Source organism: Pimephales promelas, chromosome 21 (assembly GCF_988280905.1).
Source record: "Pimephales promelas chromosome 21, fPimPro1.hap1.1, whole genome shotgun sequence".
In the NCBI taxonomy this organism is placed as follows: domain Eukaryota; kingdom Metazoa; phylum Chordata; class Actinopteri; order Cypriniformes; family Leuciscidae; genus Pimephales; species Pimephales promelas.
The window spans coordinates 20,600,163-20,620,902 of NC_142789.1; the positions used below are offsets into that span (position 1 = coordinate 20,600,163).

General features: G+C 36.7%; 1 protein-coding gene across 2 annotated transcripts in view; it reads right to left on the bottom strand.

Annotated features, from left to right (window-relative positions):
* Positions 1 to 20,740, bottom strand: part of kaznb (kazrin, periplakin interacting protein b) — a 153,464-nt gene that overhangs the window by 50,974 nt on the left and 81,750 nt on the right. The gene's annotated exons all lie outside the window — the stretch shown is intronic.

Sequence of the window (20,740 nt, forward strand, 5' to 3'; positions counted from 1 at the left end):
CTCACATTCTTAACATTTCAGTCACCTGGCAGAAAGTTTAAGGTTGAATGAAATATTGAGCTTGCAAAACAATGTGCAAGTTACCACAAAAATGGAACCAATAGAGCCCTTCCTACATTCATTATTGAGAGTGCTGTGAACATTTTAAACTACTGAATGAGGGTAAAAATCCAACTTACTATTTCTCACAGTATTGCAGCTCAATCCGTAGAGCATGCGCAAGCAATGCCAATGTCATGGGTTTGCTTTCTAGGGAATGCACTGGATGCATCATGCATTTGGAAGTTGGTTGCTTTGGATAAAAGTGTCTCTGCCAAAATGCACATACATAAATGTCATTTTTTAAAATACCACTTTAATGTAGTCACAAGTTTTGATCTCAAGTGATCATGGGAGAATGGTGATCCATCTTGTGTTCAGATCACCAGAGACAAATCTTAATACCAGGTTTAAGCAGGGCCAGAGATGTTCGTCTGGAGAATTCTAATCACAGATGTAGGCCCTCATCTCCTTGACTTTGAGAGCTTTTCTGAGCACACAGATGAGATAAGGTCGGATTTACAACAAAGATTAAAGCTACAAAATCTGTCTGAAAGAAATCCAACAAACACAATGGAAAAACAAGAAACTCTTCTCTCTCTCTCACACACACACACACAAACATTGAACTGAGCAGCTGAGACCTCTATAGAAGGTTCATACTTGATGGGAACAGAAAAGGGGGAACTGATCCCTTGCTCAACCAGATTCTTTTTAATATTCTCATGACATGGAGTGAAGGGACATTTAAAGAATGGCAGATGCTTGGGTGAACCTATAAGACAAGAGAACAGGCTAGTTTTCTGAATTATGCTTGCTATTGGATGGCAGATAAAGGTGATCACAACAAGACATATTTATATACTTTATTCAGAACAACGCCTGCCAGAAAAGAATTAAATGTAACATTTAATGTAATTTATGTTATATACTCAAGTTATACTGTACTTCTAGTTGTTTTGTCAGATAACATGGCCAGTTCAGATACTAGACATGAATGTACACTCTAAAAATGCTGGGTTGTTTTAACCCAACTTTGGGTCAAATATGGACAAACCCAAACATTGGGTTAAAATGTAATTAAAAAATGTAACCCAGTGGCTGGGTTTGTCCATATTTGACCCAAAGTTGGGTTACCCAGTAATTTTTAAAGTGTACTCACTAAATTGCCAGCGCTAATGTAAGAGCTTTTTTGTTGTTCCATTTGAGCACGCAACCTGTTGCGCAACCACCCGTAAAGCCATTTTGGTCTTTGTCCACATACAGCTTGCACTCTTTTAAGTACACTCACAACCAAACAGAATCTAGTTTGCTAGTGTTAAAAGCAGAAAGACGTCACATACTTTTCCTCCGGTGTCTCATTAGAAGCGCACCGATGGCATCGGTGGTATGAGCGCAACTAAGGGTTGGCTTCGGGCCCCGTGTCGATAGCCATCTGTCGGGATGGGGTCTCTCCAACGCCACCCTCCTCTTTTCAAGTTAATGGAGTGCTTTGATGACATTAGGCATTTCCTCTGGCTGCAACACGCGTAGGAGGAAATGAAAGTAACATATTGGCCTCTGATCGATATCTGAATGGGAGACGTGGGGGGAATACAGCAGCGTTGTATTGAGACTGCGTCACTGCTGCAGCACGAGGAGGTGAGGAGAGTATGTTCAGGGCGAAGTGATGAGAACACCGATCAATGCAGTCCAGACTCTGGAAAGATTCCTAATGAATGAATGATGCTCGCAGAGGCCTTGTAGCATTTAGACCTGGCTCTCCAGAGCAATTCCTATGCTAATAGACTCAAGGGTTATTACAATACGTCATGTAAACAAATAACAATTATGTCTGGGATAGATAGATCATAAATGAAGTTATTAATAGCTTTCCAAATTAATTCTGAGAGGCTGTCACAGTTTAAATTATTAGTGTCGTTCCATATTAAGTTAGCGGCTTTTTTGAGTGTCAGCTACTGTATGTGATGAATTTTTTTGAGCATTAGTGAGAACTGCAAATTAATTTTTAGATAATTAATTCAATAATTGTATGCTAGCCAGTGTGATTCATCCAGTTCTGCAAACATGTCACATTATTCTCACAAAAAAAGAAAGATTTTTATTTTTACAAGTCAGCCTTTTTTATGTGACCAAAAACGGAGTGCAAACAAATAACTCACACGGATGCTGCCACAAAACAAGCTAGCAGCAATACATAAATTTAAGGCTGGAAGAAAACTATTCTCTGACAAACTTGCTTATGAATCAGAACTGGCAGACTCTAAGGGATATTGGCCATTAGAGTATAGCTTTCATTTATTTTTGCAAGACTGTGATGTGTGTGGCATTACTGTATATGACTGGGCAAATTCAAACACATAGCAGAAATTGATTTTCCTAATCAGTACTTTCGTAATGTTTTTCAGTAAAAGCATCCTTAAAGGAATAGGCCACCCAAAAATTGCAATTGGGTGAGTAATTGATGACAGAATTTTCAGTTTGGGGTGAATTATCCTGTTAAATTGAATTAATCTTAATTTAAATTTAAGCAAAACGGATATGGTGAGCAGGCGAGGCTGAGGGCTGTGAGAGAACGTCACGAGGTGGGTGGCGCGATTAATAATGAGCGACGCACCGGTCTCGTATGGTGTCGCTCATTATTAATCACACCACTAGCCGCTATACCGTTCTCTCACAGCCCTCAGCCTCGTCCTGCTCACCACTATGGACATTATATGTTTTATAATTGATTTCCTACCTCAGTTTTTCTTGTTCATCTATAAATCTAACTAAATTTAGAGAGTTTTATGCTTAAAAGAAAAACTTACTATTTATCAATGGGTTAAGAAAAATACATGTAATGTGTAAAGGTTTGGAGATGACAAGATTTATTAATGTTCATAAAGTCTCTTATATGTTCACCAAGGCTGTGTTTATTTGATATAAAATGTAATATTATTAAACCAATTTAATGGGTTCTTATTGAATAAATATACAGTAAATACATTTCTTTAAAAAAGAAGCATACTGAAATTCATCTTGTTTAAAAGAAGTTTACTAAAAACAATATTAAGAGACCATACTAAATATAAGGATGGGAAACCAGTGATAAAAACATCCATGAGAAACCAAGTGGAACATATGTCAGGCATACAAAATAGTTCTCAGAGAATCCACTCCCACTGTTGCGATGAAGCCTGCAATTAACTGCCTGCTACGTGGTGACATTAATTAGCATCAAAGTTACAACGCTTATGAAGTTTGCACCTACAGAGCCTTTGGCCTGTACTTATGAATCAAACATGTAGGAGGACCAACTGTCACTAAAGGAAAAGCTGAATTATTCTTAGGATTCTGTGATTAATATGCGTGTTCAAGCCAATTAAAACAGAGGACGTTCCCTTTCATGTGCAAAAACTGTACAAGGATCACCAAAAATGTGGTTACACTAATGTTGTCTGGCTAATTTTAGATAAAATCACAAGGTCACGTTTGAGAATATAAAAAAGTCCAGAGAAAATTAATGTGATGAGCACTAAATCCCAGAAACACTCTGCGACCATTCTGACCCCAGATCAGGACACGGAGCAGACAGGCTATTCATCTTTTTTTGCACACACACACAGTCTGAGCAATTAGGGGTCCGTCTATGACTGGCTTTCTGACCCAAACTGTGGCATGATTATAATAAATTGCTCAATTATCGTCAGCCTTGCAGTATAAACAATTTGCTGATCCAAGTTGATGTTTGATTCAGATTTCCAACTCGTGGTAACGAGTTGCTGGGCTTATCTGACCCCTCAGACAAGTCTAATTTGTGCCCCGCTTCCACGGACAACGCTAGAAAAATATGAGCACTTACAATGACAAATAGGCATCTCATTAGCCAGAAGACTGAGACTAGATGCCTTGTTCCTAACGAAATGCTTCCAAGCAAGTTCATAAATGAACCAACAAACAAAGTGTTTTATTAACGCATGCCCACATTTTGACATTCTCGGAGCATATCAACTCAGAGGTGGTGCTTTACAATTCCTCAACATCCCTGAGACTTGACCTCCATGTGATTAATGTTAAGTACAGACAATAGCCGACTGGCTTAGTGGTCGACAGCATGATTGATCTGTCCTCATTACCAGCTATAGAAGAGGAAGAGCGGTGTGTCAGCATCATGTCCCAGCAGACTGATACTTTTCTTACTTTTTCTCGCCTACTTCTGTTTTTCTTCCTCTGCATTGTTTATTTACATGTCCCTCCTTTTTTCTACATAAAAAATGTGATTTTTCATGATAATGTTTACACTACCCATAAAAGGGATTCCACAATCAGACGTCACTGTTCCCATGGAAATATAAATGTAAATATAGATTTGTTTTAATGTCTTTGAAGAAAATGAATGGATAAAATAGTTCCTCAACCAAAACTGTGAAATTGGTGTTCACTATTGCACACTATTCTACCAGACTTCGCACTTCCTACTCTAATTGACAAGCCTTTTGGGTGATAACTAGAATTTCCTTAGGAGGAGGAACTCTGGATGTATTTCAAGTGATGTGGGTGGTACTGTAAAGTAAATAAAAGGCAGAAAGACAGCAGGCAGTGAAATTGGCCAGTGTGGACCAATGACAGGTTCACCAGAGTCACTGAAGTGCTGTGATTCACCATAATGGAACAGAGAACAACAGAACCAAGGCTGCCACTGGGTGAAGTACCAATATGTGAGGCACTATGAGTGAGAAAGAAATAGTGAGGGGAAGAAAGTGTTTGGAGTATATGATGCAATTTTACTGTGAAAAATTCTCAGTTCTTGGCATGAGGGACAAACGAACCACTAAAGAATTTTATCAAAACAGAGAACACACTACTACAAGAAAACACACTGTTTTCAGTCTGGCGCATTCATGAGAGATGTAGAGATAATTAACAAAAGGAATTCTTCTTTTCAGACCAATTTTTTCAATGAATCATTTGATCCAGTTACCAAAACTAGTCTGAATGATTCAGTCAGGATTCTAGTTCGACTCGGATTCAGTTGCACCGGTTAACAAATCACCACAGGGGGATATTATCAGTGAATAATGACTTAAACTGCAGTTTGTTTATTACACAAAATTGTATTATGATTCTTCATGAAACTCTTTCTCATTAAGATAAACTATTCTTTTAATCCACAGTCTGATTTGTGATGCAGCCTGAATCATTATCACACTGTGTTCGTTCCCTGGCAAGGGGAGAATAGAGGAGTTTACTTCTCTCCATTCTGTCATCTGATGGAGTTCGGGTTCTTTGCCACTGTCGGCTCTGGCTTGCTTATTAGTTAGGGACACTTAATATTTAACAATATTATTGATATTATTTGAATGCACTGACACGACTACAGTAGCTAGACAACCAGACTGCGGTAAATGTGGCTTTTACCGCCGCAGTTCTGCCGCGGCGGTAAAATTTGTGGTGTGTTTGCTGCCTTTTGCCGCTAAGAGGCGCTACAATCACAGACTTTGAAAAGTGTCCGTTTTTTGTGTAATCTGCAGCCGCGCAATTAATTAATCACAATACTGAAATTAAATTGAATAAATAATGAAAACTTAAAAGTCAGTGTGCACACGCGAGAGAAGCGCTCTTCAATCTTCTCATTCCTCAATAGCGTCATTGAAAGCATCCAATTTATTTTCACTGACTGTGAGATAGGCCTATTTTAACTTTTGATTCATAAAATGTTCTGCTATAAAAGTTTGCTATATTCTATTTAAAATGTAGCCTACTTTTACATAATTACGTTTCGCTTTCGCTAAATGTCTCTTTGCGCCACCTGGTGGTCATTTCGCGAACGACTTTGAAATACGGATGGTTTATTTTGCCGCAGTGGATTTACCGCGGCAAGTGTCATTCTGGTTGTCCACCTACTGTAGATGAGAACTGAACTAAGCTGGACGATGACATCAATGTTTTCTGCAAAACTGCTTTATACAGAAATGATGATCAATGGAACTGACTTAAGCTGAAAAACAGTCGAAATGTCATTGAAATGTCGACAAATAATTGAACTATTTTCCTGTTATCATTGTAAAGCTGCTTTGAAACAATCTGCAGTGTATAAAGCGCTATCTAAATAAAGGTGACCTGACTAATAGCAGGACAGATCTACAAATAAATGGTCAGAGACATTCACTAAAACGTTGTGCTCTTGTAAATAATTCGAATAAAAATCCCTCACACTCATTAGGTGAAATGAGGCAAAGCTCTGTTCCTCGATGCATTTAGGGCAAATGACTATCTAAAATACATCAGGATGTCCCTGGCGGCACCTCCAAGTCCCCGATGGGACGTTTGGGTGTAGAGAGATGTTTCAACACACCCTCCTCTCCTCCGGAGAAACGCTTAATTAACAGAACAGGATTCCTAATTATGGAGACCTCAGCATTGATTTTATTTAAGCGAGATTCAACCAAAAACAGCCTCAAGAGATGTTCAGAGCAGCTGGAGAGGCTCAAATGGAAGACGAATTTTCTTTGCATGTGGCTGAAAATACCTCTCATTAAAGGCTCATTATCAATGTGCCCTCTAAAAAGCACCCTCAAAAACACGCTCGCTCTATGTCCACGATGCATTATGTAAATAATTTCTCCAAAAGGTCAAATGCAAATCTAGTAGCCGTGAGGACGCCCAACTTTTCTAATTTCATTATTGAAAACTTCAACAAGCATTTTAGTCACACTTTAGATCAGGGTGCAATTCTCTCTCTTAACTAACTATTAACTATGACGTTTTCCTTAAATAAACTCCTAATTACTGTGCATTAATCGTTAGTAAGGTAGTTAGGGATTGGGTAGGATTAAGGATATAGAATAATGTATTATATGTAATGTAATAATGTATGCAGAATAAGGCATTAATATGTGCTTTATAAGTACTAATAAATAGCCAATATCCTATATGCATGCTAATAGGCAACTAGTTAAAAGTGAGAATTGGACCCTAAATTAAGTGTTACCATATTATGCATATCAAGTGTATGAAGTGTTTGTGTATACATATCAAGTGTGTCAAGTGTATTACATGTCATTTCAACTCAAATGAATCAATGGAAATCTGTAAAATTAGACAAGTTAAGCGCCCTTTTATGTGTTTCCATTTAACCCTCTGGGGTCTGAGGTGTTTTCTGGGTCCTGGAGGCGTTCTGACATTTGTGCTTATTTCTGTTACTTGTGACATTTTCATGGCTAAAGTCTATTACACTGGATTCAGCACAAACTTTGCTACAATAATATGTCAGCAGCATGTATGTTTGCAATTTTGAGATAATGTTTGTATTATTATAGTTTGTAATTTTGAGATAATGACTTTCATGCTTGGTTTGTTAAAAAAAAGAAAGAAAGAAAAAAGAAATAGTTTTGGCCTCGTTTTACATTTTTAGCATAGCTTTTATAGAAACTTCCCATGGTCCTTCTATCATTTAATAGTTAAAGGATGTCCATTAAGCTACCACACATTCCTCAAATTGAGCTAAAAAACAAAACAAAAATGATTAGCCTAATTCAGGAAAAACTGAGCACAGCAGCATTTATGTATCAACACGGCTGTGAGATGAATGAGATAAACTAGCGGGATCCGGGCATGCAGAAAGAATGAGTCTGGTGTCATAAAACGCCTTGAAGATAAATATTTTCTTATAATATAACATTCACATGAGGGACTGTGTTGTGTCTAATGGCACTTTTCTCGCTCAGAGAATATTGTTTCAGTTGCTAAGCAACGGTTACATAAAAAACACAAGCTTAAATCTGAATCCCCTTTGCACATGAACGTGTCTGGGGATAAAGTGGAGGAGTATTCCACAGTTTTTTAAAGAAGATGGAATGAAGATGAATACAAAGGACAATTAATTGTAGGTGGGAAAAACTTATAATTACAGTGCTTGCGAAGCATCACAGTATTGATAGTCCTCAAACGTCTTTTTTCTCCTTTGTATTCTACGAAATAATTCAGCCTGATCTGCTTAAAACAGATTCTGTTCAAATTTAGTTTTGTACATAGGTCAGTCTCAGGTGTGTCATTTTGGGTTTGTGTAATGTTTTCAGTGGCAAAGTTAATGTCATCACATCAGACACACTTTTACAGGGTTTTCAAGAAAACATCTTAAGTATTTATTTACAGGTCAGATGTCACTACATAGGATATTACTACAGCAATACAGAAGAGAATTGTGACATTTTAATCATTTTACTCATTTATCACACAGGATGAATCTAACTCGCCTTACACAAACCCCCTCCAAATAAATAAATGTATTTATATATAACAAAAATATGTATGTTGTGATTACTGTAGTTTCCTAGCATGTACAGTACATGGCGTAAGAATCCAAAATTCATGTAAATTAATTACAACCTCATTGCTTACTATTTTCAGTTTCTTTGGATTGTAGTTGTCATGTTTGTTGTGTCTGAGTTATGTCGAGGTGATAAAAAGAGTGCGTCTCTTGCCGTTACGATGAAATTTTAGGTGCTGCTGTTTTTTTTTTATTATCAGTGTAATGTAAAGAATTATGTATGCCGGTTGAAAAGCTTTGTGCAATATTAAATGTGTTTACATACGTAATAGTCTTCCTATGCTGCATAAATCCATTACTCAAGAGTAAAACCTCCTCTTATATACAAAGCGTTTTCCTGAGTAAATGCGAGTAAAGAGTAAATCTTATAAAATGAATATAAAATGAAATAAAATATGTATCTAAAAAAAACTATTATCTATGAACACAAAAACAAGGTTTCCAATCCCTGTACAATGAAGGTGACATCCAAAGCATTTCAGACTTTTCCCCAACCCTAGCATACGAAAACCACTGGTGTCAGATGCCCTGATTCTGCTGAGCACACTTTCAAATGATGTCCTGAAACCTGAAATCTGTGAAGGTACAACCGAAAAGGTAAAAAAAAATACAAATTCTTCTCTTACCACAGGACATGAACAGATCCCACACCAGCTAAACCTTTAATCGCAGACAAATTCCACAGTAGTAAGTGGGACAACGCACATCTGGTGGGCGAAAGCCTGTGGATTATAGTCTATACTTGATGCTAATGCTAACATTCTTAGCTGTTCTTAAGAGACTGTCTAAACTACGGGAGCATGATAACACAGTTTACCTTGTTCTAGATCCTCCTCATCCATGTCCCAGGGCACACAGCCAGGCCAGCGCAAGCTGTCTTCCATCCAGAACCAGGGAGACGGCAAATTCGCCCTTTCCATCCCTGTGTAACTTTACCTAAGTAAGGCTGCCGGTCGTTGTGGTACACTCAGAAATCCCCTCAGTCCTATTGACCCATCCAGTGCTGCTCCAGCAGCTGGTGCAGCCCTCCCCATCCCCCTTTACTCACTGTAACACTTACTCGCCCTTTCAGGAAGTGGGCTGCACAGCAGATGGGTTGCCTTTCTCTTACTGTCTTTGTCTTTCTGGACCCTCCCATTATACTTTAACCACAACCCCTTACTGTGCAGCAATGTCACAAATATGTGATATGTATGCAAATATAGCTTTGAAATAGAATAGCTAAGGTGTGACAGATCTAATACTAGCCTTGACAGGATGCCTAGATATCTCGCTTAGAGAAAACGGCATACACAAGAACACCACATCCAAACATGTCAGCAATTAGTGGGCTCGGTGACGGAGCTTAAATATTTGTGTGGGGTCACAAGAGAGTTTGAATACTGCTGATAGAATGCAGCTCAAAGTATTAAAGGTAGGGTAGACACTTTTTGTTATACTGATAGCAATCAATATAGTGGTCTAAATTTTAAATCATGTACAAGTTTCTTCTATGGATGTCTCGGGACCAAAAAATGTTGGATTCGGGTCCAAATGTAACGATATGCAAATGCCTGCCGACACATGTATTTCCATACCTCCACACACCCTGCTCACACAGACGTCACACGTCATCAGCGTGTTATGTAAGGCTATGCAGAGTTGTAGACAGTCACCGAGTGCCACAAACAAACAGCAGCCGCCTTTTCAGTTTCACCTTTACCATTCACGTCATGTCATACAGCCCGTTCTCATCCCAAGGCGTCATCTAACTGACGCTTTTGACCATGCGTCAACATCGAACGCACATTAGCGTCAATATGAGTGGTCTAACCCTAACCCTACCCCAGACCTAAACCTACCCGCGTCATCTAACTGACGCTAAAGGTTGCCTTGTGCGTCGGATTTAGATGCATGGTCAAAAGTGTCAGTTAGATGACGCCCTAGGATGAGTGTCATCTAACTGACGCTAAAGGTTGCCATGTGCGTCAGATTTAGACGGATGGTCAAAAGTGTCAGTTAGTCACCTTAGGGTGAGAATACATTGCGTCATAACAGTAATTATAAGACGACAACCCATGACGTTCTACCTGGAGCTGTTAATGTCCTCATGACTTATGTGTTTCTATGTCAACAATATAAATGCCGAAATTATTCCGCAGTAGTCAGGTGGTACAACTAGAGCTTTGTAAGTTGTTTACGTTCATTATTATTGCAATGCTATGTTTGGAGACATGAGGTAATTTAACGGCGTCTCTCATCTTCATTGCTCTGTGCGTTCATTTGTTTTGAAGTAGGCATGGCTTTGGAGAGAAGGATCTCATGCTTTCAAAGCTAGCTTGCTATTGCTAGCCTCTCTGAAATGCCCTACCCTATAAACCTTATGTAGCCCCGCCCCTTTTCAGCGCTGCACTCGTTGTCCTTTGTCTTCCGGTCTGTATAATCACAGCGATCTTGCCTATTTATGAATGAACGGCTCGTTTTAAAATCTTCCCGGTCGACTGATATTTGTAAAGACACCTGCTTTAAACATTACAATCCTCATGATAACTTTTGTTAACTTTACATTAAGTAAATCCACTTCAAAAGCAAATTACTCATGGACAGCAATGCCATATACAGAGCAAAGTTATACAAGACAATATTCTAAAGATGGCGGCACCCTAGTTTCTCAGGTACATAAGATATATAAAGACAAGGATTTTTTAAAATGTGCTGTAAGTTTCAGTGACAGAATAAGAGAGCGAAGAGAGGCGTAAAAGAAGGGAGAGACGAAGTAATTCAAGGGCACACATAAAATTCTCAGTCTGGCACAGTGCGTCCATGTCATTCCACTGCAGTAGGGCTTAATGGAGTCCAGATGGGCTTCTCCTCACTTGGGTTGCTGAGATGATGTCAAATCAAGCAGTTTTTACTGTAATCCTCACCATTTTTTTTTTGTTTTGTTTTTTTGGGTGGGGTAAAAGCACATTAAAATGACTAATTCCTTAACCTTTAATATGAATTATATATATATATATATATATATATATATATATAATACTATAGAAAACCAATGGATCAAAAAAAAAAAGAAAATTTGTCATCATTTACTCACAATAAGGTATTCGCAAACATGTATGACTTCTCCTTCTGCATATTAACACAAAAGAGGATATGTATGGGGTTGTCCATAGAATGAAAGTCTATGTTGTTCAATGTTGTTTTAGGTCCCATTGACTTTCATGGTATTCAGGGGGTGTTTAGGAGGCACATGGCCTGGTGTTGTATGGACAAACAGTTGAAACATTCTTTAAAATATCGTGTTCCACAGAAAAAAGAAAGTGATACAGTTCTGAAATGATATATGACAGAATGCTTAATTTTTGGGTGAACTATCCTAGAATATATCTGATGAAAGTGGTCCTGATTTTGTGCTACTTGCAGGGCATGTGTGTGTTGGTTATCCATTACTGGTTTGATATTAAAAAAGTTTGGGTGTGTGTTTAGAATACAAAAGAGATAATTAGAGTGCGGAAAAGATCAAGTGTTTTAGTGATGCTTTAATCATAATAAAAAATCTCAAAAGTTACCAAACTTAATCTCAAATTCATAGAGAATACAACTCAAGTGAAAGAAAAATAAGAAAGCAATTAACTGTCCCTGCGAACACCTGCCACCTGGCTCTTTATTCTAATACATCATGATGGAGAGTCCCCCGTCAGTCTGCCGCTTCAAAGCAATTAAAGTCTAACAGCATATTACCATGGGCTCATTCCCTGCCTCTGACAATTAAAGACTTCTCTCCGCGCAATTCATCATGTGTGAAGCAAGTGTACTGGATTTATGTGGGATGATCCTGACAAATTCCTTCCATTCAGAACCTTTCCTTTCTAGGAAAATTTCTAGGAAAAAACATTTGAAGATCATTCACAAGCTTAAATGACTCGGCATTTCATTCAAAAATACAGTGCTTCTTATTATAATTTAGAAAATGCAAAAAAAAAAAAAAAAAAAAAAAAAAAAAAAAAACACTTTAGTCAGCAAAAAAAACCAAAAACATTTTATATTATATACACTACCGTTTTGCTGAGTTTAACTTTAAGCTTCGGTTTAAATTGGAAGATAGCATCAGACATTTTGTAAACCATAAACTCCCTTAACTTTTAACACGTGAAACTGTCCAGTGCAACCGATAATTACATTCCTTTGCTAAATGATCAGGATATTCTTGGCCTTTCACATCCGCACTTTCCTGTTCTAACAATACCATATACCTGCTTCCCTCTGTGTTGCCAAAAAGGAAGATGGCCCACAGCCAAGAATATTTTCCCATCAAACAGAACAAATACCATCTGTGGCTTGAAATAACTTTGAACAACTCGGCTGGTCTCTTAAAGGCGAAAATGGAAATAAAGAAACGTTCAGGCCAACAACAACAAAAAGAACAGAAAAAAAAAACAGAAGGAGACAGATTTAAACTAGACCTGTAATTACATATTTGCATTGATGAATTTCGAATTTACTTTCCAAAACCCCCATGTTGTTCAATCCTGGATTCCTTTCAATGTGTACTAACTGCACAGCCACCATCAGCAGCTTGCCAATTTGCTTTCATCAGCTAGTAACTCAGAGATTCCACGAACAGTAATTCTGTTCCTCATGGGGCTTGTAACTAAGGCCCACAGTGACAGAATACAAAGAATAGAAGTTTTCACCAGCGTTGCTTAGTGGTTTTAAAAATAGTATGAGAAAGACCATATATGTTCTCTACAAAGGTCTGTGTACATTTTGCACTACAGCAGGGTTAAAGGAGACACGAAAGACTGAGACAAGACCCTCTATAAATTATCCCATGGCATTCTGAAGAACAGTGTAGACTTTCTAAAAATATGCAGTGAAATCCCACTGCAGTGGTGGAGAGAGCCTGCCCTGTCTCACCTCTTCCTTTTTTTTTTACAGACAGACATACAGACCAAAATAGTGCAGTAACAAACAATCTAGTAACTCTATAATTCCAGAAGTGAAATAAAAGTGTGTAAATGTATAGGTGTGTGTGTGAGTGTGGGCATGTGTATGCATAAGGCATCATTACCATCACCAGCACCACTCCTCACTACCATCATACTGCCAACATTGTATTAGTCAATTTTTATTTTAATTCTTTACTCCTATGTAACAATTACCATTGTCAGCACTCTCCAAAAATAAAAGATACTATAATAAGATAATATAAGATAGCCCTCCCCCACATCTCTTCAGTCCCAATTTCATGCTGTCCCATGGAAACCACTTCTCGCGTGTCTTGCCTGCCTGTTCATAAACACTTAGTCTCACCTCTTCCTAACATAAACACAACCATATTGGGACTGGGAGTGAGAAGTTTTGCAATCTGTTATACATATATGTAAAAGACACTTTGAATCTATATCTGTACTTGAGAATCAACATGATTCCATGAATATGAACAGCATTTTATTCTACTGTATCAAACTGATCATAAATAAATCTACACTATAATATTTCTTTAAAGGGACATTCACCCAAAACTGAACATTCTATCCTCATTCAAAATCCCTATGCTGTCCTTTACTTCATGTAATAAAATATTAGGATAAAATCCATCAAGCTATAAAAAAAAAAGTTAGTTAACACAAAAATACTTCTACTACAAAATTATACTAAAATACATCTTAATGACTCATAGATTAACTAAAATAAAAATGAAATGTCCTCAAATTTTGGATTTAGTTTTTTTTTAAATGCATGGAATACTATGAAACCTTTACATCCTGCTGCCATTAAACATATAAATGCCATTATAGGAATATCAATAATGTAATGTAAATGCTAAATGTAATGTCATTGAACATTTTTAGTTAAATTTGTTAAATAAAACTACAGACAAAGTTAAATGTTTAAAACTACAGAAACAGTAAAATAAAAATAACAATGCAAAGAAAAACCCCAGAAAATTAAATGTTAAATTAAAACGATCTAAACTATAACCCTGCATATGAGCTTGGACATGACAAATTAATTTATGTATTAATTTTTGAGAGAAGTATTCATTTAAGCTATCATATTATGTTAAATTAATTCTATTCAAGGACTGCAATAATCACTAAACCCAGCAACAAATTCTGCAAAAAAAAGAGAAGCATCACAGATTAAAAAAAAGGCATTTACGAAATGAAACAGGACACACACAGTAACTGGCATTACAATAATAATCTGTTTAGTGTCCAGATGGTGATTGTTTTCTTTTATCTATACTGCCAAAATGGAAACGGCATAAACCCGTGTTTTCACATCTGGTCCGAGGCGGTGAATTAAGGCGAACTTGCAGGATGTGGTGACTGCACTGATCAACTAGAAAAGGTCAAGCAGAAGGTTTGTAAAGCAGCCATGTTTGCAAGCTGGAAAGGGCCGCCCAGCACAGAGCTGCGAGTTGGCAGCGTCTCAAATCTGTACAGTGACTTAGTATTCATGAAGGTTTGAGTCAGGGTTAGCAGATTGACATGAGGGCTGAGGTTGTTTCCATTGTGGTCTGAAATAAAGGTACGCGTCTGCCCCGCCAGCTACCTGGTGGGGGCTGTTGAAAAAGACAACTGTGAGAGGTGCCACACTCCATTTCACACTCGTTTCAACGGTGTGAAGTCCCCTGCTTTTCACTTCACCGCCAGTGTGCCATGCTTTTACCTGTCAGCGGGCTGTGCATTGTGTATTCACAGTTGATACAGAGTCAAGACCAACATCAATCCATTCAATGAAAGAACTGCAAACAGGCAATGCATGCTAGCAACATGTTTAGGGCCAAATTGTAATCACAACACAACTACAAACACTATTAGCTCAAGGTGCTTCAGTGATCATACTAAATTCTTCAGCCTGTAGCTATCTTTGACTTATTGGGTTTCTAATGAAGTGCAATGCTAAATCAGTGACCTAAATGATAATTTCATACTGCATTGTCCCCGTGATTAGCTGTTTACATGGACCCTAATGAGATTAAGGGAGTAATACAATTGAGTTAGAGCTCATGTAAACAGAATATTGAGATTATGCTAATATGATTATGCTTATAATTGCAGTAACCATAACAGCAGTAGAATTTGTGGAGTACTGCGGTTTTAATTGAACTATACAGATACTGTATGTACACCAACGTTTAAAAATTTGGGGCTGGTGTGATTTTTTTTTTTTTTATGTTTTTGAAAGAAGCCTATTATGTTCACCAATCCTGCATTTATTTGAAAAATACAGTAAAAACCAATATTGTTAAATATTATTACAATTTAAAATGACTGTTTTCTATTTCAAAGCTAAATTTTCAACAGCCATTATGCTGTGTTCACATCATGTCGAAATTACCATTTAAATAGCCCAAATATTTGACAATACAGTATGTGACGTTCTATTCTGAGCTGTTCCTGCTAAATTAATCTCCAGTGGTCAGGTTGTACAGAAGTTATGTGGTATACAAGTAGGAGCTCTCCAAAATTTCACATCTCACAAGCTGAAATTACAAGCTTGACAAGGAAGTGACCGCTTTTTAAGAGTTGAAATCTTGTAATTACGGTAATTGCAATTTGGCGTTAACGCACCTTTACTCCAGTTTCAGAAATCCTTCTGATATGCTACGGTGTTCAAGAAACATTTGTGATGACTATTAATGTTAAAAACAGTTGAGCTGCTGAATATTTTTGCAAGCCATGATAAAGATTTTTCAGGATTTTTTGAACAATATAAAGAATAGACATCTTAAGTATACAAATCTTAACTCTCAATTTTGATAGTAGCTGAACAGTGTTGGGGAAAGTTATTATTTTAAAAGTAATGCATAACTATATCGCATTACGCCCTTAAAAAGTAAATAATTACATTATTTAATTTTCAAGAAAAGTAATGTGTTACATTGCATTTGTGTTACTTTTTCTCATCTGGGCTTGGGCTTGTTATTTTTTAGCAAATGTAAAGGCCCTTTCACATCAAAAGTGAAATAATAAGGCTGAAGGAAATGCAAATTCATGTGTGTACAGTAAGGGCGCAGCTCAAACAAACCTTTCAGCCGTTCTGCCATTCTGGATTGCAGAAGAATAGAATGCAGGAGAAAGTTTAACAATTAACAAACTTAATCTAATAAGTACAAAAAATCTAAAGTCATTTTTGCTTATGGTTTAACTGATTCATCCAAGGTCAGCAGCAAGTACATTGATCAATAAAGTGAGATTATTTGCAAAAAAAAGGTCTGCGTAGTATTCTGAGTTTGAATTTCACTGACTATATTCATTTGAAATGAATACTGAATTTTTTTTATGCAAGTGAGATTAGTAAATGCATGCTCACATTTAGTCCACAACTACAATAAGCCTCATATTCTCATTCTGTCATTACTCCCGATTTCACTCAACATGAGTGAACAGGACGACAAGAGAGCTGTCAGTCAATAAATAGGAAAACAAAGTAACCTGCGTAACTTATTTGATAAATTAACGGTACAGTAATGCACTGTAAAAAATGATTTTTTGGTTAAGTAAATACTAGTGAAAAAACCCAATGTAATTTACTTGAAAAAGTTAGTTCAGGCAAGAATTTAAAAAACTAAGTAAATTCCATATCAGTACTTATTTCAAGCGAGTATAAATGAAAGTGTAATATCAACTCAATAAAATTAAGTAAAAATTACTCAACTTTTCTGATACTGGGGTTCCCATCATGCACTGGACCTTGAATAATTAATGAGGCTCATTTTTCACTGGTTTCCAGCTGTATTTACACTGTTTTATCATTGATTTTTGTTTTCAGTATTAGTAAATTGCCATTTTGTGACATTTCGAATAAATTTTTTGCTTAAAACGACACATTCAAACACAAAAACGATCCATCAAATGTTACCACCATTGTGTATTGTCTACCAAGTATTGAGGTGTTTGCATTCACATAAGGTTTAAAGTCTGACATGATGTATATATAAATTACTTAGATGATCTAAGTAAAGAACATACTATTAATGACTAATAAAATTCAAAATTTAAATTGTTTTAGTGAAATGTAATACAAAGGCAAAGGAAATCGGTATTAATCAACCTTTTACAAGCCGAGTTAAAATTACTTATTTTTTGTAAAGTTTACTTAATTCCACATTCCAAGTAAATTTAACTTAAAGATTTCTAATTAAAGCTACTGATAAATATGTTTAGGTTTTTACTTGGCAAATCTTTGTAAATTTACTAGCATTTTCTGAGTGAGATCGTTTAGCAAGGTTTTTTCAAGGAAATCCTACTCCAAATTTTTTACAGTGTGCATTACTTTCATAGTTACTTGAAAATAGTATTCTGATTACCTAACTCAAGTTACTGGTAATGTGTAACCCCCAAAACTGTTGCTGAATAAAAGTATTAATTTCATTAAAAAAAGGGTGACCCCTTTTATATCGCATTGCTATCACTCTGACCAAAGTGAACATATGCAGCAGACAAATGACGTTATTTACGATATTTTTAGGCACATATAACAAAAGCATCAGCAAAAAACATGCCTACAAGCAGTCAAATGGGGTACAAGTGAACAAAATGGAACAAACAGGATGCAATGGAATGGAACAAAAAGCAAGTAATCAGGAGTAAAGATGTTTGCCATTAGCAGACTATTCATGTGCCTTTGACTTCAACCACTACATTCAACATCAGCTAATGTCCTGTGTACAACATCTCACATTTTCAGCTAAACTCTTTCTCTGCTCTGGAATAATGATGGGGAAAATGCTCTTCCTCTAGTAGTGTAGTTGGTCTTTTAAAAGTATAATATAACCATTTCTTTCCTACTCAATTTGCTCCTCATATGGCAGTGTTCACATGATTGACAAGTATATTTTGGAATTGTTTGTTTACTCATTCAGAAAATGCACTGAAGAAAACCGCACATTTGAAATACTACCTTGCGTGGTTCATTAGCTCTGAGCTAAAGGTAACCGATCATTCTTTACTTTCACCACAAAAGGTAATTCTTCATCCTCATATTCTGCTGAAGCACAAGCTTTCCAGATCCTTCAACCACCAGTGACGCCCACAACCCTGCTTACTTGCCGAGGAATTGAGCAGGGCTGACTTGAGGTGGAGCAAAAAAGAGTTGGGTTTCGGACAACATCCCACAGTAGAATTCAGCTGACAGACTAGCCATGGTTAATTATGAAGCTCATGGAAAAAATGTTTCAAATGAAAGCCAGTCAAAATGGTGAATGAATGAATTTCATTGTTTTCTTTCCAGGAATAGAGGAGGATCTCAACACACCACCATTTCTAAAGAGCCACAATATATGGTGAGGAAAGTCAATTCATAAAGACTAAATGGTGAAAGAGAGTGAAATGGTGGGCTCAAGAGAAGGAACTGCTATCTGGAGGGCAGGCTTAACTGCCTGGAGAGAAAGGCAGAGTAATTTATTAAGGCCAGGAATGGCAACATTTGAACAAGACCTTCATTATGGGGCTACAATTGCATAAGTGCGCACAAGACCGCTAAACATAAAAGTTCAGAAATGTCTTTACACAACTGTCAATGTCAGACAGAAGGTGCTCATCATATAGCATATGTTAAGTGGTAGCCTGGACTACGAGATAATACTAGTAATTATCTAATCAAGATGTCCGCTGAAACAAAGTGAAAATGAACATTGGTGTATGATAATGTGATAAAACCAAAATCACGTCTGGTTTTAATATATTTCTCGAGCTATTTATTTTTTGCCAGTTATCATGCAGCCGTGCCTAGAAGCAATGGGAATTATGTGACAGCTGATCAAACTGAGGACCTTAATTTCATAACATAATCTTCCTCTGAGAGACAGACACTATTTGCTGGGATCATGACAAATGTGCTTGGAGCATATTCTGGAAACAAATTAGGTCTGTAAAATTTCACATTGTCACATTTCATGTTGAGTGTATTTTTACCCAACTAATCAGGGCAAAGAGTGTCTCTTCTTCAAGACCTGAACAATTACGCAAAGAGAAATGTGATTTTAATTAGCAATTAGCCAAAGTTTGGATGGTTAGCATGATTCACCAAGCCCTTTCAGGTAAATGTTGTTGCAACTTTTGTGGTCACATGAGCAAAGATGACTGACTTCAAATTGCTTTCTTCAGTGAGATCCTGCACTAGCTGCACAACTGCCATTGAGATAAATGGGAATGCTAATGGATAGCTCTCTCCAGGTATTGCAGTCCTGCTTGGTTGAATCTTACACTTTGTGTCTCACAAATGAACTAGCTCTGCACACCCGTTTTTCATTTCAATCTGTCAGAGCCCGTTTCAGAATGCATACATACTGCCAGAGGAAGGTCTCTGCTCGCTCTTTTACTGCTAAAGCAATGGGGCGTTTTAATGGGATGAGCTGGGACTTTTCAAATGAGTGCTCAAGCATTCTTCAACTTCCTCGCTTGCAGTCGTTTGAAGTCTGGACTCGAGTAAGATTTGCTTGATTTAAGGTGAAAACTCAGGATTGGGTTTGTGCAGATAGAAGTAATATTAAAAGGGAGATTGACTCCACCTCCAATAGAAAAAAAGAGAAACGGAAAGGTGATGGGAAAAGTATTAGTATTTATGTGTGGGTACACATCCAAATGGTGCTCTGGTGAAACAAGAAACCCTTCGCTACTTCCTGTTCATTTCACGAAGAGGCAATAACATTCCTTCCCAAGTGTAGTTCTTGGTCAACCCCGGCCAGATGTTTCAACATCGCTGATGATGGCTTAAAGGTGATGTCAGACCCCATTCACCCAATGAAATTCTCTGACCTCTCATCAGAGAAATTACTGAAAAAAGCGTTCATTAATAGTTTTTTTTATACATGATTGTGTTTACTAAAATTATGAAAATTAATCAATTTTAATCAAGTTTAATTCAAACTTTCTGTTAATTTTAACAATGCACTAACAAAACAAATCTAGGAAGATTACGATTACTAGGGCTGTCAAACGATTAATTGCGATTAATCGCATCCAAAATAACAGTTTGTGTTTACATAATATATGTGGGTGCACTGTGTATAATTATTATATATATATATATATATATATATATATATATATATAAATACACACACACGCTTGTATATATTTAAGAAATATTTTAATGTATATACTGTATATAGAGTTATATATAATTTATACAATATGTAAATATAAATATTTTATATATAAATAATATTTTTTCTTAAATATACATGCATATGTGTGTATTTATATATATATATATATATATATATATATATATATTGGATGCGATTAATCGCGATTAATCGTTCGACAGCCCTAACGATTACATCAATTAATTTAACTGAAGTCAATTAAGAGTATAGTCAATAATATAAGATTAATCAAAAGTTTGTAATTGTAAAAAAATGTCATGTTTTTGAAAGAAGTCACTTATGTT